General features: G+C 46.4%; 1 long non-coding RNA gene across 1 annotated transcript in view; it reads left to right on the forward strand.

Moving 5' to 3' along the window:
- LOC138796066 (uncharacterized) overlaps positions 1-10,130 on the forward strand; it is a 49,547-nt gene extending 39,417 nt beyond the window's left edge. The window contains exons 3-4 of the long non-coding RNA XR_011363706.1: positions 8,556-8,594; positions 9,910-10,130. This is a non-coding gene — a long non-coding RNA (uncharacterized lncRNA). The remainder of the gene's footprint in view (positions 1-8,555; positions 8,595-9,909) is intronic.
- Positions 10,131-11,844: the final 1,714 nt, after the last annotated feature.

The raw sequence follows: 11,844 nt of genomic DNA on the forward strand, positions 1-11,844 counted from the left end.
CACCCGGCTATACATGGGTGCCATCAATGTCACAGATGGTAGTTGTCTGCCTCATGCTCTATGAGCCTTTAACAAAAGCATAAATGGTATGGTGTGGTGTCCCACCACGGGTGTTACTAGTATGTTACACCACTTGCAAAAGTCTGTACTCCAAGTAACTGTTGCAGTGAAGTAGTACCTAAGTTTTGCCACAAGATGCTGCTATTGTATATAACTGTAATTATGTTTTGCACAGCTGCAGGTAACCAAAGGGTTATTGTTTCTTCTTCTCTGCCTATCTCTAAGCTCCTTTCTTTCTGTGCTTTCTTTTCCACCACTCACAGGGGACATAACACCTCCTGTAGGAAGTTGTCACATGGGGAGAGTCACATTAATCAGTGTTAGTCTGGTCGCAGTACAGAGAGGATGCAAGACAAATTGGTCCCTGTCGTGGTCCAGCTGGGCTCTGGCTTTGCCAGGTCCCCACTCCAGAACTAGCCCACAGTCTTAGTCAGGTTCCTATGTACAGCAGACCCACATGGGAGACTCAGACACAAGTTTCTTGAAAGCAGCGCTTCTATACACTATGCAGTGTTAAACTACTCCAGGGAGAGGAAAAGTCAGAGAAACCCCAACCCATGCCGAGAACAAGTCTAAAGGTGCAGGACGGTATCCTATAGCAGAGGAACTGATCCGGATAGAGCAAAGTGGCTAAAAGCCCACGTACTCTATCTCACAGCGCAGGTGTAACCAGGAAATCTTTGCCACTCTGCTCAACCCAGGTAACAAGGTCTGGGGCTTGTGTCACCCTCATAGGATGGGTCACCCGACACTAGTGGGCAAAAAACACGGGCACGGTCGAAACACGGGCACAAATAAACCTCTACTTTGAAGTCTTCATTATTCTACTACTACTACTTCTTCTTCTAAAGTTTCAGCAGAGCACATTACTACTTGAGTTGGGACTCTCACAACCTACTCCTCTCTACTACTTTGAACCTGCAGTACAAACTTCTCTTTACGACTCAGGACTCCCAGCACACACTCCTCTCCACTACTCCGAACTTGAAGCACAAACTCCTCTCCACTGTTCTGGACTCTCAGTGTAAACTCCTCTCTACTGCTCACACCTCTTCTACTCTAAAGGTCCTCAGTACAGCTTCTGTCTTTTTAAGTCTACAGTCCGCTATCAGCTATTGTACAAAGTGTTTCCTCAGTAAAGAAGATTTATTTATGCTAACTGGACTCAGTGGTTATTACTCAGGCACCTACACAGCAGACATCACATCTTTGGGTCATCTCCCCTGTCTGTGTGTTGCAGTACCAATAGTCTGGGTGGGTCACAACTCCACTCCGGACCACCGTGATAAGCACCCAAGGGACCCCCTCACAGCCCGGCAGGTCACTGACCACAGGGGAAAGGGTATAGCTTGCCACTCTAAACTAAAAGCAGAATTTGATGAGATCAGTAATCACATAGGATGACAGGGCAGAGTTTAGGAGAGGCACCAGTGCATTAACCACACTGTGTGGATATGGCTATAGGCATAAATACCAGGTCAGCAAAAGTATGAGGTTGAAAAGATGAGTGGGATGGTCCATAATCAGAGATGGATTTATGGTATCGGCCTTTGCACTTTCATAGTGATATCCCTGGAAGTTAGGTCACCGGTCTTTGCCCATCAGCACCATAGAGCTGAGAGACTGTGAGACTGTAAATATAAAGCTAGGGTGTGCAGTCTCAAATTCATAGGAGAAACAGATCGCTGATCTCAGGGAGACCAGCCAAACAATAACACTGCCGGCTGCTAGTAAAAGCCTTCAGTGCAGTGAAATCCTAGGTGCATTGCCCCCTGGGAAACATGAATATGCAAAATAAGAGCCCATCGAAGAGTCTCGAAACACAGGACTAGCCAGATATTCCTCAGGGAAGGACCTAGCCAAGGGGTGGCTCCTGTAAGGAAACCACCAAAACCACCATATTAAGTGGCCCTATAAGTCAATGTAATGACAAGGGAAAAAACAAGGCCAGGTATCCATCTACAGACAGCTGTTTCGGGGTGTTGCCCCTCATCAGTTTGGAGCAGGATTCTGGCTAGGTGGGAGCAATGCCTAGTAAAGCCATAAAAGAAACATCGCTGATCTCAGGGAGACCAGCCAAATAATAACACTGCCGGCTGCCGATTAAAGCGCTCAATGCAGTGAAATCCTGGGTGCATTGAGATTGCAATCTCACATTCAGACTCCAGTAAAAATAAATGAGCTAAGTTCACATGATGTGATGTAGAATATGCCTTCCCATTGGTAAATATGTTCAGATTCTGCAAGGGTTAAGGAGAGTCAGACAAAATCCGCATTCATTTTATCCCAGGCTTGAATCCAATGGAAAATAATGAACTGGGAGGTAAAAAGTAAATATACTTGTATAACTTAATTATAGCAGTGATTTATATGAGGAGACCTCAGCGCTGGTGTCAGGAATGGATTCAGTTCCCGTCAGACACGTTTTGTCTCGCAGGTATCCCCCCCCCCCAATAAATACACAAGAGCCACCTCCTCCTCCCCATTGACATTACTGACACCAACGCTGAGGTCTCCTCATGAAGGACACCATGCGAGCTCTGTGTCTTCTCTGCATCTTCTTACTCTTCTATCCAGGTACGAGGGGCAGCAAAAATAGAATGTTAAAGTGTAATGTATGTAAAATAGGGATCCCTATTAGGGTGTCCATGCAGCCAAATATGACCAAATTCTTTCAACCTTCATGGTTCTATTGGTAGATCATGTTAGAAACCTAAATCCAGTAGATATGGAGCTCCATACTATATGGAGATTATGATATTGTATTATTATAGTCCGGTAAGTTGCCCCAATACAGGTGTCACCTCCAGTGCATGACCCTATATAGTCTTGATTTGGCAGTGCCACAGTATATCACAGTCTTTCTTTAACCCCTTAATGACCACAAACATTTTCTTTATTCTTTTTTTCCCTCTTCTTCTATTTGGCCATTGACTGAGCTATTTGAGAGTTTGTTCTTTGCGGAGCCAACTGTACTTTTTAAACATTATCCTTTATTTTACTATGCAACATACTGGAATTGAAATGTAAAAAGAAATGCAATTCTGCATTTTACATTTATTCTTCAGGTTACTATGATTATAGTCATACCCAATGTTATTTTTGTTTTACTGTACTACATTTCATTGCCGTGTTTTGACCCCTATAACTTTTGACAAAATTTCTCTACAGAGCGGTGATATGGCTCATTTTGTGCATTGCAATCTGTAGTTTTATTGGTGCCGTTTTGGTAGATGGGACTTTAGAGGGTTAAACTGACAGGGAATGTTGGCTGTAATATACAACCAGCACCAGCTGCACATGCAATGGGCTCAGCTTCCTATGTCTCTACTGCAGTTCTGATGTAAATCTATTCAGGAATGCGAAAAAGGGTTATAGGGGTATTCTCATCCTAAGTAATATAGGTATACTTATACGTAGGGCGCGGCAAGTTAAAGGTGATGTGATTTTTGGCAGGGGAAGATAAAAGGAGTAACATGCTCTCACCTCCCCGTGCTCCAGCGCTGGTGTCGGTGGCTGCTTCTGGGTCTGAGTGGAGACCTGGGACGTGACAGGCCCACTTAGCCAGTCAGTGACCAAGACTGGACACTGCTACAACTGGTTGAGCGGGCCTAACACATCACGTCCCAGGACCCAGTAGTGTCTGGGACCAGGGGACCGGAGATGCGGGATATATTGCTGGGGCTGCAATGGGATAACACTGTGGCCAGCGATTGGCTAGGTGGGCTGTCACTGCTGAGATGAGTCCTTTTGGAAGCAGCGATCAGAATGGTCAGTGGGGGACCCGAAGACACCACTGGGGACCCCTGTGTGAGAGTGTTACATGACTGTGTGTTTTTTTTATTATTCTCTGTGCAGCCCCAGCAATATATAAGAAAAGCTGCATGCCTTTCGGTGTTTGGGTGCTCAGACCCCAACTGATCCCTAGATAGAATGAGGAGAAAGTCGTGGCTGTGTGCTTCACTCCTGGAGTCACTGCTCTATCCAGCAGGCTCCATAGTTTTACTATACAGTCAGATAGAGAAGAAAGCCAAGGAGGAAAAAGTTCAGTCGCACACTTCTGCCCCCATTGATCATTAGAGCTGGGAGAAACGTTTGGCTAAGTGCTTCTCTGCCATGTGGCTGTAATCTCTGCCTTGCTGACAATTTTACTAGACTAAAGGCTCTATTGGACAAAGTGATTATCGGCCCTTACGGCCAATAATCACTTGGCTGATCACTGTCTTTCAACATGTTGAAAGACAAACAACTTGTATAGCAATGATCTGCTGGTCGTTACATTGTGTACTTGGAGCAGCAGAAGACTGCCGCTTTCTCCTACGGGCTCCATGGGCTATCTAAATATTGTCTGGGGAACCCCCCTGTGGCCCCCCGCACTTATCCACTCACTGTTGGCGTTTGTAAGTGAGCGGGGAGCGAGGAGCAAGCGAGAACTGACCTCGCTTGCTCTCGGAGATCGCCCCATTGTAATAGGGGCTTTACAATGGGCCCTCTCTCCAACAGTATGACAGAAAAGGTAGCAAGCCGGAGAGCGGCGGCAGCGGAGGAGCGTGCGCTCTCCCATAGACGGGCTATGGCACACAGAGGCAGGTGGGATTCCTCAGTGTGAACATACCCTAAGTCTGAATCATCAAAGTTTCAGAGCACTGTGAAATTATTTTTTTATATTTTACACTAGTTTTCTGTTAAAAGCATTGATAAATTCACCCCACCGTTTAAAGGGGTTGTCTGACCTAAAAATCTCTCTATATTGGTGCCTGCTAGGAGGGGGGTATTTATAGTTACCTCCTGGGCTCCACCACCTCCATTCACCAGCACCAGACCCAGTAGACGGTGCTTGCTATGTTTGGGCTCTGTGAATGCAGTCTCCCCTCAGACAGTCTCAGCCGAGGCGGGACATCACTGAAGCCACTGATTGGCTGTCTACCGGGTCTTGTGCCGATAAATGGAGGCGACGGCGTGAGCCCAGGAGGTAAATATAAATACCCCCCGCCCAAAAGGCAACAATATAGAAAGCGTTTTTTGGTCGGAAAAACCCTTTAATAATAATGCCTCTGCTTCTGTCGCTCTCGGCTCAAAGAATTGAACTGGCCCTAAAAGACTTTCATTCATGGAGAAAACGTTATCCTTTGTGCCTCTCTGTCTCTATTTACCCTAAAGAAAATCTTTAACAGCGTTCTTAACATTTGCGCGTGTGGTCTCGTGTGGTCGGTAATAGCCAATTGGTAAACAGACACCGCAGGGCAACTAGTAGAGGGACATGTACTAATTAAAGTTTTGCCTTGGGGCAGCATAAAATTTATGGAGAGTATATTTGGTGAAACAGGATCTCTAGAGGTGTCAGGGTCAATTTGATTTTGTAATGGTTATGAATGTAAGAAACGACCTGATTCCATTTCCCCAATGTGGACAGGCATGTCCATACCACATGCCAAAGGTTTGTTAAAGGAGGATGACATTTGGAGCACGCCGTGATTGGGGAAAGATAGGGGGGGGGGCAATATAATAAAACAATATAATGCAAAAAGGGAGAGTTTAACATAGGTCTCTCTCCACCTCTTGTTTATGACGCCTGATAGTTGCCCAGCCTAATAAATGACTTCAGTTGTCTCCTGATCCCCTGTCAAAGAAGACCACTTATAAAATATCTTTTTGGGGTCTATTTTGAGGAAATAGTTTTCCAGGACGTTATGTAAGACAGACAGAAAGATGCCACATGTGCCTCATTCCTTATTGTACCATCCGAGGTGTGTTGTTGTTGGGACTGTTTTCTCACATCTTGTGAGAAGACAGGCATTGACTATCCCTGGCAGGCATGGTAGGCATGGCAGGCATTGACTATCCCTGCTGCGAGTTTGTCGGCAGCCCGCCCTTTTAACCCCGGCCGCCGGAGCAGGGACCAGGTAAAGTATATGCTCCAGCCAGCCGCCGCCCGCAGCCTCCTTAACACATCCTACAGCCCCGGCAGCCCCGATCGTCCCCACGGCTGTTTATCCCTGCTGCGATTTTGCCTGCCATTGACTACACAGGGACGGGAAACGCAGCGACTTTCACTGTGTATACGCAGCGAGAAACTCGCTGCGTATACGTCCTGTGTGTTTGCACCCTTAAAGTATTGTATTGCCCCCAAAAGTTATACAAATCACGAATATACACTTATTACAGGAAATGCACATAATATGTTTTTTTCCCTGCACTTACTACTGCATCAAGGCTTAACTTTCTGGATAACATGGTGATGTCACTTCCAGGATACCATGGTGATGTCACTTCCTGGATAACATGGTGATGTCACAACCCGACTCCCAGAGCTGTGCGGGCTGTGGCTTCTGGAGAGGATGATGGCAGGGGGGCACTAAGGGACACAGGGCACTGGAGGGACACTAAGAAGCGGTCTTGGGCATCAAGAATCCCACGCAATTGCGCGGTGCCCCCTACATCCAGGGGGGCCCTGCTCTGGTGCCCAAGACCGCTGCCCCGCTGCTGCGATCTTAACTGTAACTATGTGCGCTCGTAACGAGCGCTCATAGTTACTTTCAGCAGCAGTGGTAGCACTGACAGGGTGAGAGACACTGTCTCCCTCCCTGTCAGTCACTCTTGTGGCCGCAGAAAGTATTTTCCCTGCAGTCCCAAGAGGCCGCTCTGTGTCTCTGTTGCCGAGTCACTGGAGTGCCGGTGCCAAGACAAGGGGACATTGGCCTCTTGTGACCGCAGGGAAAACACTTCCTGCAGCCACAAGAGTGAAGAGGAGACGCCCGGACCCAGGTGAGTATAAGTGTTTGTTTTTTTGTGTTAAATGCTATATGGGAGGGGGGAGCACACAGGGGGGTCTATATAAATGGGTGGGTGGGGAATGCACAGCGGGGGCCTATATAAACGGGGGGAGCACACAGTGAGGGTCTATATAAACGGGGGGGAGCACACAGGGGGGGCTATAGAAACGGGGAGCTCCCAGGGGGTCTATATACTTATGGGAGAGCACAGGGGGTCTATATAAACGGGGAAGAGCACAGGGGGTCTATATATAACTGGGGGAGCACACAGGGGGGCTATATACAAGTGGGGGAGCACACGGGGGGCTATATACAAGTGGGGGAGCACACAGGGGGTATATACAACTGAGGGCAGCACACAGGAGGTATATACGACTGGGGACAGCACACAAGGAATCTATATATTATTTTGTTTAGTCTATATATCTGTTTTTTTTCAAAGCAGTTTTGAGGCAATATGCAATTACTGTATGGTGGTAGGAGGGTTATAAGAGAACTACTGGAGGGGGGAGCGCATGTTAAGGGGGGGTGGGGTGGACATGACTTTGCTTGGGGCCCCAGAAATGCCAAGACCGCCCCTGGGGACACTGAGCATCCCTCTGCCATCATCCTCTCCAGCAGCCACCGCCCGCACAGCTCTCGGAGTCGGGTCGTGATATCACCATTTTATCCAGGAAGTGACATCACCATTTTATCCAGGAAGGGACATCACCATGTTATCCAGGAAGGGACATCACCATGTTATCCAGGAAGTGAAGCCTTGCAGTAGTAAGTACAGGGAAACAAACACTTTATAAGCATTTCCCGTAATAAGTGTATATTGGTGAAATGTACAGTATAACTTTTGGGGGGCAATACAATACTTTAATAAAAATTTTCGCCTGACTTCTCCTTTAAAGAGGGCCCTATTAAACGGGATGATTATCAAGCAGAAAATTGTTATATTGTTCGAATTCAAACAATAATCATTGTGTGTAATTGCAGGCAATGGTTGAAAAATTGTTCATGTGTCGCTGATCGTTGATTTAAATCTGACCCTAAAATCATCATTAATCGTTCGTAAATCGCCTGCTGTAATTCCTCATTCGTTCACTAATCGTTCAGTATAATTGCACATCATTCATTCTTTTGCTGGGATTAGATGGAGTAAACAATTGTAGTAACGATCATAACTAACGACTATCGTTCTGTGTAATATGGTGAATGATTTCAGGCAAACAATAAACAATCTCGCTTACGAATGTTACGAACAATCTCGCTTACGAATCGTTAGTCATTAAAAATCGCTTTGTCTAATAGGACCCTAAGAGAGAGCAAGGCCAGATGTAAGAAGAGTTATGCAGCCAATCAATGATATGTCAGAAAATGCTTATTAGGGTACGTTCACACTTACCGGATCCACAGCTGATTTCATTTAAAAAGCTGAACACAGCATCAAATCTACACCATCAAATCTGCTGCGGATCTGCTGCAGATCCTGTAGGTGTGAACGCACCCTTAGATTATATACTGACGTTCGGAAAATGAACTCGTCCTTCTGAGTATTAGCTTGGACAGGGATATGCTAGGGTGCTTACAGCTTTGGAGAAGGCCGTATACCTTGAGGTTATTTTATATATCATCTCTTCAGGGTTCAGTTTCCCATGCACCCAGTTATTTCAGCACAATATTGATCCTTTCCCCAATAACAAATAGTTCATAATTTTTTTTTATGTTTTCCAGGAAGCCAAGCACAGGAACCGGATCTAAAGAACAGTGATGGTCAGTAATGAGGAATCACTGGGACTCCAGAGTGTTGTAAAACCAATAATAATAATCATAGATTTAGGGGGATACGGAGAGGGGAAGGAAGGGGCACCGTAATAATAAAAGGTCCCCCCTCATACTGCTGATTCTCCATCGTGGGTTAAAATGGCTTGGTGTCTGTCCCCTCTTTCCCATTTCTTGTAGGAAGACATTATGACCCCTAGCCCTTCTCTTCAACCTTGTTTGCCAATGTTAGGGTGCCAGCAGAAGAAGGATCTAGCCCTGCACAGATTTACAATGTCCATAGGGAAGAAATAAATGTTACCCCCGGCACCATAGCTGCCACAGGGCTGTTTTATGGAGGGGCCATCCCAATTACTGAACACAATGGCATAATGATACGCCACAATAATCTGAACTCTGGAACCTGTCGGCTTTGCAAAAGAAGGGGCAGCAATGTACCATATTGCAGTAATGGGGCCCTGTATGGAGCAATTTATAGGAGCCCCATATAAAACGTATTATATGGACACATACTGGGAGATTTATCAAACATGGTGTAAAGTGAAACTGGCTCAGTTGCCCCTAGCAGCCAATCAGATTCCACCTTTCATTTTCCAAAGAGTCTGTGAGGAATGAAAGGTGGAATCTGATTGGTTGCTAGGGTCAACTAAGCCAGTTTCACTTTACACCATGTTGGATAAATCCCCCCCCCCCCCCATAATGCCTCATTTCATATACGCACTGTATACTATGGGGGACATTTACGAAGCATCTGCCCAAGACGCAGGTGCAGATTCGCCCCATCTCCCTGGCGTACACTTTACACACGCCCCGCTCGCCCGATGGGCGGGCTGGGGTAGCTTGGGGGTGTGACGAGGCGGGGAAAAAGGCGTGGCCTCCCCCCGCGCCTCATTTATCATGATTTACGCCTGCTCGCAGGCATAAATCATGATCCAAATCTACACCTGCTGGGAGCAGGTGTAGATTTAGTACGCCTCTTAGCGAGGCGTGCGCCTCTAAGTGAATCCTGCCGGGGAAAAGGGGATGGGGCCTTATATAAGACCTGGGTACTTGTACGCCGCTCTTCATAAATCCCCCTATAAGTACAGCGACATTTTTCATCTCAATGCTGTATATACTTTTTTTTTTTTATAGTTTTAGGCACTATTTGGGCTATTTGGACTATTTATATGAACACTATATGGGACTTCTTGGACGCGGTGTGACGTTATTGTTGCACCAATTAGATTTCTTTTCTATTACTATTAGATGGTGTTTGATCATTTTGGGTAGAGTCTCTCTTCATGATTTTTTTTCTATGGCGCAGTGTATTTCTCACAGGACTCTTTGGACTGCGGTAAGAAAAATGGAAAGTGCCAGTTTGAACCCTGTTACAAGAACGCGACCCGGATCGGTGTCTGCAAAAACCGGATGCATAACTGCTGCATTGAGAAGCCGGGTGTGAGCTAGAAGATACGGCAGCACTGGAGCGTATAGCCGCCATCCACCACTATATCTTACCCACAATGCTTGACTACTGCTGTGATACTGTGCTGATGATGAATAACACACGATGCTTGTCTACTATATATCTATATATGACCGATTATATATATGTATATATGTGATAATTCGTAAGGTGTGGTCATATTCAGAATATATTGGGGGAACAATTCCCTTCGATAAGTTTTTAAATGTTTCACCCATTAGAGGTAATAGTAATCATCCTACAGCTATGATGGGTCGAAATCAGATCAGCAGAACCACCGACATCTATGACGGGTTATGATGCCCACTCCTTCACCCCTACCCTAAGTTGTACAGATATTCTTAAGCATTTCTTCTATGGAGAACTGCCTGATTGATGCCATAGCTAGACATCTGACAAGATCCAAAAATCAATGCTATTAAAGGGAACCAATAACCGGCATTTCACTTATAAAGGCATTAGCAGTGCCCACTAGATATGGACATTGGCGGAGATTTATCAAACATGGTGTAAAGTGAAACTGGCTCAGTTGCCCCTAGCAACCAATCAGATTCCACCTTACATTTTCCATTGAGTCTGTGAGGAATGAAAGGTGGAATCTGATTGGTTGCTAGGGGCAACTGAGCCAGTTTCACTATACACCATGTTTGATAAATCCCCCCCCTTTATCTTTCCTACCATATCTTCCTCCCGCAATCCGGTAACATTATATGTGGGAAAGATGACTTTTAATGCAGTGGGTTATGCAAATTCCTGCTATGTAAGCAGCCGGAGACAGGGCCATAACTAAGCACGGCTCTCTGCCTGTCAGTGCGCTTTGAGGGGGTGATTGACAAGGAAAGAGGCTTCTAGGTCCCGGCAGGATGTGACGTAAAAGCCTCTTTACTTGTCAATCACCTCCGCAGAGCGCACTGACAGGCAGAGAGCTGTGACCCATGACTAGCCACAGTGTGGTCTCCAATCCGATGACTAGATAACAGGATTGATTGCAGGGATGCATGCTGGATGATATATGCATGGGCGGAAGACATTGTAGGAAAGAAAATATCCGTATCTACTGGGCACTGCTAATGCCTTTATAAGCACAATATCAGTGATCTTTGTGACACAGCGCTCTCTGCTGCCCCCTCTGTCCATGTCAGGAACTGTCCAGAGCAGGAGAGAATTTCTAACGGGATTTGCTCCTGCTCTGGACAGTTCCTGACATGGACAGTGGTGGCAGCAGAGAGCGCTGTGTAAGACTGGAAAGAATACACCACTTTCCTTACCTGCACACATTCTTCTTCTATCTCCTCGCGCCTCCAAGAGGCCTGATATAAGCTACTTTCACGTTGGTACCGGGTCCCTACCTGTCTCCACCGGATCTTCCCTGACGTCTCGCCACTATACTGGAGAAATTGTGGTGGAGAAGGCTTTCTCTTGCACACCTTCTGGAGCTTTCCCAAATTAGTCGCTTTCTGGAAGGAGGTGTGGCGCATCTCCTCCACCTTTACTGACCATCAGCTCCCCTTCTCGCTATCGCTCTTTCTCCTGCATCTATCAGATATTTCCCTTAAAACTTACCGTCGCTCTGTCCTCCGACATCTGATTAACGGCGCACAAGCATGTATCCCGGCCCTCTGGTGCCACCCTGATCCCCCTAGCATTGCCATGTGGATCCGCAAAGTTGAGGACATTAAACGCATGGAAGACCTCACTGCACAGTCAGGGCCGATTCTGGGGTCTCTGCCGCCTGAGGCAAACCTCAGGCGGCCGCCCCCGAGTGATGGCCGG

This window comes from Dendropsophus ebraccatus, chromosome 6 (assembly GCF_027789765.1).
Source record: "Dendropsophus ebraccatus isolate aDenEbr1 chromosome 6, aDenEbr1.pat, whole genome shotgun sequence".
NCBI lineage: Eukaryota > Metazoa > Chordata > Amphibia > Anura > Hylidae > Dendropsophus > Dendropsophus ebraccatus.